Genomic DNA, 9,892 nt, shown 5'->3' with positions numbered 1-9,892 from the left:
GTGGTGGACTTTTATGAGTAGGATGTGGATATCGTGGTGGTGATGGTGGTGGTGGTGGACTTTTATGAGTAGGATGTGAATATCGTGGTGGTGATGGTGGTGGTGGTGGACTTCTATGAGTAGGATGTGGATATCGTGGTGGTGATGGTGGTGGTGGTGGACTTCTATGAGTAGGATGTGGATATCGTGGTGGTGATGGTGGTGATGGTGGACTTCTATGAGTAGGATGTGGATATCGTGGTGGTGATGGTGGTGGTGGTGGACTTTTATGAGTAGGATGTGGATATCGTGGTGGTGATGGTGGTGGTGGTGGTGGACTTCTATGAGTAGGATGTGGATATCGTGGTGGTGGTGGTGGTGATGATGATGGAGGTGGTTGTGAGGTGGTGATGGTGGATTAGTTAGTGTAGAAAGTGACTGTGCATGGTGGTGGTGGTGGTGGGGCTATTGTGGGTGGAGTGTGGTGGTGGTGGTGGTGGTGATAGTAATAGTAATGGGGGTACTGTGGCTGGAGTGTGGTGGTGGTGGTGGTGGTGGTGAAAATGGATGAGTTTGTGTAGAAGGTGACTGTGGCGGTGATGGTGGTGGTGGTATGTTTAGTTTAACAAAAGGGGGAAATATTTAGGCTAGGAATAATTGTGTGGCTCCGTGGTGGTGGTGGTGGTGGTGATGGTGGTGGTATGTCTAGTCTAACGAAAGGGGGAAAATTTTGGCTAGGAATAGTACTGTCTGTCTCTGTGGTGGTGGTGGTGGTGGTATGTTTAGTCTAACAAAAGGGGGAATTTTTTTGGCTAGGAATAGTACTGTCTGTCTCTGTGGTGGTGGTGGTGGTGGTGGTATGTTAAGTCTAACAAAAGGGGGAATTTTTTTGGCTAGGAATAGTTGTGTGTCTCTGTGGTGGTGGTGGTGGTGATTAAACATAGTGGTGGTAGCCTGCAGCAGTGGGGACTCTTACACTACCCAACACTCATCACTTTCTTGCTCGAGTTTATCCCCCTGTAAGTATATGCTATCATTATAACTACCACTATCATTACTGTAATTATCATCGTCAAGGTTTAGGCGTTATAAAAAGGACCACGTGTATGTCTCAAGTCTTTTTTCCAGCATTCTTCCACATGAGCTTGAGTAGTTGAAAACGAGAACGATGAGGAACAGTAACGGTAGACAGTAAGCTTAGGGGGAGTAGGAGGAGGTGGAGGAAAGAAAGGGAAGGAAGGAAGGAGAGGGGGAAGAAGGAAGGGATTGTTTGAGAAGGAGAGGAATAAAGGAGGTAAGGAAGAAGGAGAGGAGAAGAGGGAAGAGAAGGAAAGAAGGGAAGGAGAGGGGAGAGAAGGAAAGAAAGGAAGGAGAGGGAAGAGAAGGAAAGAAGGGAAGGAGAGGGAAGAGAAGGAAAGAAGGGAAGGAGATAGGGAAAGAAGGAGGGGATTGTTTGGGAAGGAGAGGAATAAAAGGGGTAAGGAAGAAGGAGAGGAGAAGAGGAAAGAGAAGGAAAGTAGGGAAAGAGAGGTAAAGAAGGAAGGGATTGTTTGAGAAGGAAAGGAATAAAGGGGGTAAGGAAGAAGGAGAGGAGAAGAGGGAAGAGAAGGAAAGAAGGGAAGGAAGGAGAGGGGAAAGAAGAAGGGGATTGTTTGGGAAGGAGAGGAATAAAGAGGGTAAGGAAGAAGGAGAGGAGAAGAGGGAAGAGAAGGAAATAAGGAAGGAGAGGGGAAAGAAAGACTGGAATGAGAGAGAGAGAGAGAGAGAGAGAGAGAGAGAGAGAGAGAGAGAGAGAGAGAGAGAGAGAGAGAGAACTCCAAGAAAACGGTTACAAACATAATATTCATCTGCCTTTTACTAACACTAAGGCCTGCTCTGACAATCCTTACGGTCACTATATATAAAATACGTGAATAAAGACATCACTATTATTATCATTATTATTACAGTACTCTCATTAACACTAACAGCGTCCTAGATTAAGTTTAAAAAGGGAATGTTCTGCGCAAAGTAAACTAACAACGAGCCTCGAGGTAAACAAAACACATTAGGAGGGAAATACGTCTGCTCCCCCTGCACAAACTTACCTTTTTTTTCATATTTTCACTGTTTTTGGGGACAAGTTAAGCTTATAGACAGCTTTCTTACGCCTCCAGCTATATATAAGCACACTGTCACCGCCCATTACTTTAGAATTATTAGTTATTTACGCAAAACATAAAAAAAGGGATTGTAGAAGCCACACTTACCATTTTTTTTCATATTTTCACTGTTTTGGGGACGTGTGGCGTTCACAGACAGTTTCCCTACGCCTTAAACAACCTCCAAACACACTGTCACGGCCCATCACTCAAGAATTATTAGTTATTTACGCTAAAAAACAGAAAAACAGGGGATCGTATCAAGCAACAGCCGAGACGAATCCAAACAGACTCGCACAAACTTAATTTTTTTTCATATTTTCACTGTTTTGAGGACAAGTTAAGATTATAGACAGTTTTCTTACGCCTTCAACTATTATAAGCACAATGACACCACCCATTACTTTAGAATTATTAGTTAGTTACTCAAAAACAAAAAAGAATGGGATCGTAGACGCCACACTTACCATTTTTCTTACGCCTTAAACTAAATACAAACACACTGTCACTTCCCATCACTCAAAAATTATTAGTTATTTATGCAAAACATAGAAAAAGGGGATCGTAGAAGCCACACTTACCATTTTTCTTACGTCTTAAACTGCATACAAACACACTGTCACTTCCCATCACTCAAAAATTATTAGTTATTTATGCAAACATAGAAAAAGGGGATCGTTGAAGCCACACTTACCTTTTTTTTCATATTTTCACTGTTTTGGGGGACGTGTGGCTGTTATAAACGGTTCCCTTATGTCTTCTACTACCTCCACGCACACTGTCACGGTCCATCACTCAAGAATTATCAGTTATTTACGAAAAAAATATAAGGAGATCGTAGCAAGCACTAGACGAGACAAATGTAAACATGCAGACGCTTGTACAAACTTACCATTTTTTTCTTATTTTCACTGCTTTCGAGAAGGTTTTGAGGTCGCAGACGGTTTCCTTATGCCTCCCAGTACATTTATGCTCACTGTCATCTTCCATCACTCAATAATTATCAGTTATTTCCGCAAAAAAATAGAAAATAAGGACATGAAACAACCACCCGCCACTCGAGACAAATGTAAACACTGAACAAAAGAAGGTCGACATGCGCAGTTTCTTTTATTTCTTTTTTTTCTTTTTTCTATAGCAAGGGAGGAAGTTCAAGGTCAAAAAGCATAAACAACAACAAAAAAAGACTATAAAACAAAAGCAGAGAGCACGTGAGTGGAGAGTAACAAAAGTGGTGATATTTTAATAGATATACGTCATTATATCGCCATTTTAAGATATAGCCTAGTCATTATTTTAAACTAATGTCCATTCCCTGATTTATTATGCTATTTCACTTTCTTTTTCGTGTTCTACGTTGTAAGAAACTCGTTTGATATCCTAATGTTTTGTTTTAATTCAAGAGTGTACGTTTATTTTAAATTATATCTTCTCTTACTTTTCTTTTGATTATTTTATCGTAGAGGGACATTAAAAATATATAGAACATTTATTTAAGCCCAGGAAACAGAGGCATATAATTAACATAACATAAATATAACATAACATAACATAACATAACATTTGCTCTTCTTCATGTCTCCTCCTCCTCCTCCTTTCTCTTCTTCTCCTCTTCCCTCTTTTTCACATTCCTCCTATTTCTCCTTTCTCTCTTCCTCCTTCTCTTCTATTCTCTTCTCTTCTTCTCTCCTCTTTCATTTTCCTCTCATTTCACCTTTCTCTTTTTCATTTCTCCTCCTTCTCCTTCTTTCTCTTTTCTCCTCTTCCTCCTTCTCTTCTATTCCTTTCTCTTCTCCTTCTCTTCCCTTTCTTCAGTTTCCTCTTATTTCACTGTCCTCTTTTTCATTTCTCCTCCTCCTCCTCCTTTCTCTTCTCTCCTCTTCCTCCTTCTCTTCTATTCCTTCCTCTTCTCCTTCTCTCCTCTTCATTTTCCTCTTATTTCACCTTTCTCTTTTTCATTTCTCCTCCTCCTCCTGTCTCTCCTTTTCCTCCTTCTCTTCTATTCCTTTCTCTTCTTCTCTCCTCTTCATTTTCCTCTTATTTCACCTTTCTCTTTTTCATTTCTCCTCCTCCTCCTGTCTCTCCTCTTCCTCCTTCTCTTCTATTCCTTTCTCTTCTCCTTCTCTCCTCTTCATTTTCCTCTTATTTCACCTTTCTCTTTTTCATTTCTCCTCCTCCTCCTGTCTCTCCTTTTCCTCCTTCTCTTCTATTCCTTTCTCTTCTCCTTCTCTCCTCTTCATTTTCCTCTTATTTCACCTTTCTCTTTTTAATTTCTCCTCTTCCTCCTTCTCTTCTATTCCTTTCTCTTCTCCTTCTCTCCTCTTCATTTTCCTCTTATTTCACCTTTCTCTTTAATTTCTCCTCTTCCTCCTCCTCCTTTTCCTCACCTTTCTCTCTTCCTCTTTCTCTTCTCCTTCTCTCTTCCCCTTCCAGTTAAACGCTTCAGGCTAATAATTACAGAACACGATAATGATGGCATAAAAAAATAGAGCAAATGTCACTCAAATCAAAGAGAGCGAATATCAACAAACGTCCAAGGGGGGAAAAATTGTGGTTCTAGGAATGCCTTTGGTGCGGGAACTGACTAAAGAGAATGGAACCTTAAGGGCAGACTGCATTAAAGGTTCTTGGTCCCTTGATAGCCCCGTTTGGTTCTACAGAAGGAGGGGAATAATTAGCAAAAGACAGATAAAAGAGGGAGAAGAAAGAAGAAGAGAGAAGGGGAAGGGAAAGGAAGAGGAAGTGGAGGACTGATAGAGATGAGAAAGGTGGGATAAAAGAAGGAGGAGAGGAGAAATAGAAAGGAAGAAGAGGAGGAGGAGGAGAGTTGAGAAAAGGAGGGTGAAATAAGAGGAGAAGAAGGAGGAGGAGGAGAAATGGAATGAGGGAAGAGAGAAAAGAGAAAAAAGAGGAAAGAGGAAAGACTTAAAGGAGAAAAATGAGATAGGAAAAACATACAGTAAAAAAGAGAGAAAGAAGAAGGAGGAGGAGGAAAGAGCAGAAAGACATAGCAAAAATAAAAGGAGGAATAAGAAGAAGAAGAAGAGGAGGAGAAAAAGGTGATGGAGGTAATAGAGATGGTGACGTAGATAGGGAGGGGGGAGGAAAGGGAGAGGAAAGGAAGGACTAGATGACCCCCCCTGAAGGAGTCTTTGATCAAGTCACCCCCACCGATTTCTAATATATTGGAAGAAAACGAGAGAGAGAGAGAGAGAGAGAGAGAGAGAGAGAGAGAGAGAGAGAGAGAGAGAGAGAGAGAGAGAGGGGTACGACTGGGTATCACTTCCACTACTACTACTACTACTACTACTACTACATACTTACCAACGCCCAAAAAGAAAGAAAACAACGAGAGAGAGAGAAGCAAAAAGCAAAACAAAAGAAAATCACAATAATTTTCACACCTTTGAACGTCCCTATACAAACAACATTCCAAACATCAAGAAAACATCACAGGCTTCAAAAAACAGGAGCAGGAACAATAATAATAGAGAAGATAATGGGAAGCATCACGTCGACGATCCATAATATAACATAACACATAATTGAGAAGCTGATTTGACTCCGCTTCGACGCATCCATTGACAGACAACAGCGTGGGTGGAGAGGAAGAGGAGGAGGAGGAGGAAGGAGGGAAGAGTAGAGAGACATAGTAGAAAGAAGAAGAGGAGGAGGAGGTAGAAAGAGTAGAAAGAGAAGAATAAGAGAAGAGAAAGGAGGAGAAGACAAGAGGAAGGAAAGAGATGAAAGAAATAAAAGAGGAAGAAGAGGAACAGAATAGAAGCGAGAAGAGAAATGAGGAAATAGAGATAAAGAGGAAGAGAAGAAGAAAGAGGAGACAGAAGAAGAGGGAAGGATAACAGAAATAGAAGACTAAGAAGAGGATGAAAGAAGAAACAGAAGAGAAAGAGAGACAGAAATAAAGAGGAGAAGGAAGAAAGAGGAAGCAGAAGAAGAATAAGAGAGAAAAAGGAGGAAAGAAAAAGTAAATGAATAAAAAGAAAAACAAACAAAGAAGAGAATAATATCAAAATCAAATTAAAAAGAAAGTAAAGAAAATAGAAAGAAAAAATAATTGATGTATGGAAGAAAAAGCAAGAAAAGAAAAGGAAAAGAAAAAGAGAAAGAAGATAAAGGCGTGGGAGGAGGAGGAGGAGGAGGAAGAAAGAGGAAGAGGAGGAAGAGGAGGAGGAGGAGGAGGAGATAAAAATATAGATAACATAAACTTTAATCTTCCTTCACGGGAACAACACCTGATTGACCTACTACTACTACTACTACTACTACTACTACTACTACTACTACTAGAAAAACATTAACCGTAGTAGCAGTAGTATAGTCAATTTCATTCTTTTTTTCATTTGCGAATGTTGGTTTTTATAAGAATTTCTCGCTTTTATTTTTTTTCCTGTGACTCCGGTAAATATTCTTAAAGGGGAATAACGTCTTTTTTATGGCATTTTGAAGTTTATAATAAGTGAACTATTTATTTATTTGTTAACGTAGATAATTCAAACTTATTTTTGTTTAAGAATTTCGCTCGGATTGATTGCTTGATAGTTTATTGTTGCAAGTAATATTTTCTTTCTTTCTTTCTTTCTCGCGAGTGACGTTTTAAGATGTTTTCAAAGTTCGATCCATCTAACTTTTGTCCAGAGTAAACAAACAAAGAAAACAAAACAAAACAAGACAAAAACAAGCATATCCGTCACGTTTTTTTTCCGAAGTCTGCCAATGCTTGAGGACTGACAGAGACAATGGACTTTTTGTTACAAGACACGACACAGCGACACGACAGATTATTAATTCTCTAAAGCACATTCTCTTCCGCCCCCCCCCGTCTCTCTCTCTCTCTCTCTCTATCTATCTATCTATCTATCTATCTATCCATCTATCTATCTCTGTCTATCTCTATCACTATCTATATATCTATCTGTCTATATTTCTATCTGTCCATCTTTCTATCTATCTATCTATCTATCTTTCTATCCATCTATCTACTTGTCTATCCACCTATCTGTCTATCTATTTATCTATTCGTGAGTCCATCACAAAACTCTAAATATAACCTGAACGCCGCACAATAAGGCGCTCCGCAACACACACCACAAATATATCTCATAAGCCTTCACACACACGAAATATACACGTTCTCCACCGGCTTTCACCCCCCACCCCCCCTTTCCCGAATGCCCCCCCCTTAATCTCATATCGGGCACACTACAACCATTGCACCGTCGAGCCGCCCCCCTGCCGTTCACGCCGCCGCTTCTATAACAGCCTGAAAGCCCCGCCGACTCACACGTGTTAGGGGAGCAGTGGCGAGTCTGTCTGTCTGTCTATGCGTCTGTGTGTACGATATTATGTGGAGGGACGAGTCTATGTGTGTGTGTGTGTGTGTGTGTGTGTGTGTGTGTGTGTGTCAGCAGCCAACACTTAACAACAACTTCAGCTTCACTTTTAAGAGTTATAAGTCGTAGGAAGAAGCAACACGCAGTAGTAGTAGTAGTAGTAGTAGTAGTAGTAGTAGTAGTAGCATTATGACCTCTCTTTTTGGACACTCCTTTGACCTCAATTCAGGAGCTGTAAGTAGCGGGCTTTTTCATATATTTTTCTTTACGCCCTTGAACTGTCTCCTTAGCAGTAAAAAAATAATAATAATAATAGATATTAAGAGGAAGAGGAAGAGGTAGAGTTATATTAGTAAAAAAAGGGAAGAGATAGGGAGGTCGTAATATATGAAGGCATAAGTAAAGAGATATTAATAAGAAGATGAAGAGGTAGGGGCAGTAAAGTAAGAGGAAGAAGAGGTAGAGAAGCAATACTAAGAGGAATCAGGAGGTAGGTACAGACGCAGCATCAGCAACACAGTGGGAGCATTGCAGGAAGAGGAAGAGGTCGAGAGGGGAAGAATAGCACGGCCCATTGTAATCCACTCTCGACTGGGTATCTCAATTAAAGGAAGTGGGGGCAACAGGACATCCTTTGCATGCTTGGCAGAACTCCAGGGGGCGGGGGACGGCCTGCGGTAGTGTGTCCTGGGGGAAGAGAACGGGGTGGTGCGTCCTGGGATAGCTGGGGACGATTTTGCATAGGCGTGGGGGCGGGAATTGCTTCACGAATGGAGTCTTGATAGGATGGTAACACTTAGGAGGTATATGGTCACTGCCTACACGATTGGTTTTCACAACGAGGCGGAATATATTTGTGGGAATTGAAGGAAAGGGTGATGCAGGCAAATACTTAAGAGGTTGTTTAGTGGTGCACTGCTTAGACGAATGGGTTTCACAACGAGACGAAATACATTTGTAGAGTCCACTGAAGGAAAGGGTGATGCAGGTAAATACTTAAGAGGTTGTTTAGTGGTGCACTGCTTAGACGAATGGGTTTCACAACGAGACGAAGTACATTTGTAGGGTCCACTGAAGGAAAGGGTGATGCAGGTTATCCAATACGCTGAATACATAGTGGTCAGGGAGTAGAATTGGGTGTAGCAAAGAGGTGGAATATATTTGTGGGGTTGAAGGAAAGGGTTAAAAAGTCACTCTGAATGCTGGCAAATACTTAATCGATGGTTGGTCAGTGGTTGTTAAGAGGTTAGGGAATATAAATGGGATAAATTTGTGAGTTTGAAGGAAAGAATTATACAAATTACTCTAAATCCTGACAAATGTACTTCATCAATGGCTGGTCAGTAGCTGTTTGGAGGTCAGTGAAGATAATTAGTTTTCATAGCGAGATGGAATAAATTTGTGAGTCTGAAGGAAAGAATTATACAAGTTACTCTAAATCCTGAAAAATATACATCATCAGTGGCTGGTCAGTGGTTGTTAATGGGTCAGTGAAGATAATTGGTTTTCACAGCGAGATGGAATAAATTTGAATGACTCTACGTGCTGAAAAATAGTTACTGGTTGTCAAGTGGTCAATGTGAATGGTATTAGATTTCGTAGTCATTACAACGAGGTGAAACTGATTTGAATACGTAGAAGCAAAAGGATTATATTACTTATTCAACAAACTTACAATTTCTTAGTAGTCAAGCGGTTGTTTATAAAGTGTTAGGACTGAATAAAACTGGATTATATAATGAGATGGAATAAATTTGAATAACTATAAGCGAAAGAATTATACGAGTTACTTAATGTGAGTGATGATTTTTTTCTCATTAATTCGCTTAGAGGGGTCTTTAAGAAACATGATCCCTGCAGCTACCGGGTTAATTAAAGAAGCCATATTTTTGTTGCTTACTATGCTGACAAATTCTTAGCAGTGGAGTAGTTGTTAGTTAATAAAGAGGTTAGCGTGAATAGAATTAGATTACACAGTGAGATGGAATATGAAAAAGAGAAAAGAAAAACAAAAGAAGGCAGTGATTAGCGGGATTTTTCTCACATCTATTATTTTTTAGCCTTTAGCTGCTTCCCGTACTGATAAAAGAAAATATATTCGTCATTGATCTATTGGCCTATACAATAAACGAAAGAAATATACAAGTTACTTTTATTATAAGCTGACAAATGATTAGCAGAAGAGTGAGTGTTAATTAAGTCTTCAAGAGTAAACAGAATCAAATATCATTAAGATGCGGCAGAAATTTGATATAGATCTTTACAAGCATAACGATAGCATGAGAGAGAGAGAGAGAGAGAGAGTTGTGGAGGGGGTGGAAGAGGAAGGGAAGTGGATGGGGTGAGAAGGTGGGGATGAGTGTGAGAACGTGAAGTGAGTTGAGAGAGAGAGAGGGGGGGGGGGTTGTGGAGGGGTGGAAG

This window comes from Eriocheir sinensis, chromosome 59, assembly GCF_024679095.1.
Source record: "Eriocheir sinensis breed Jianghai 21 chromosome 59, ASM2467909v1, whole genome shotgun sequence".
NCBI lineage: Eukaryota > Metazoa > Arthropoda > Malacostraca > Decapoda > Varunidae > Eriocheir > Eriocheir sinensis.
The sequence above is the reverse complement of the archived record's forward strand: the minus strand, read 5'-3'. Positions refer to the sequence as shown.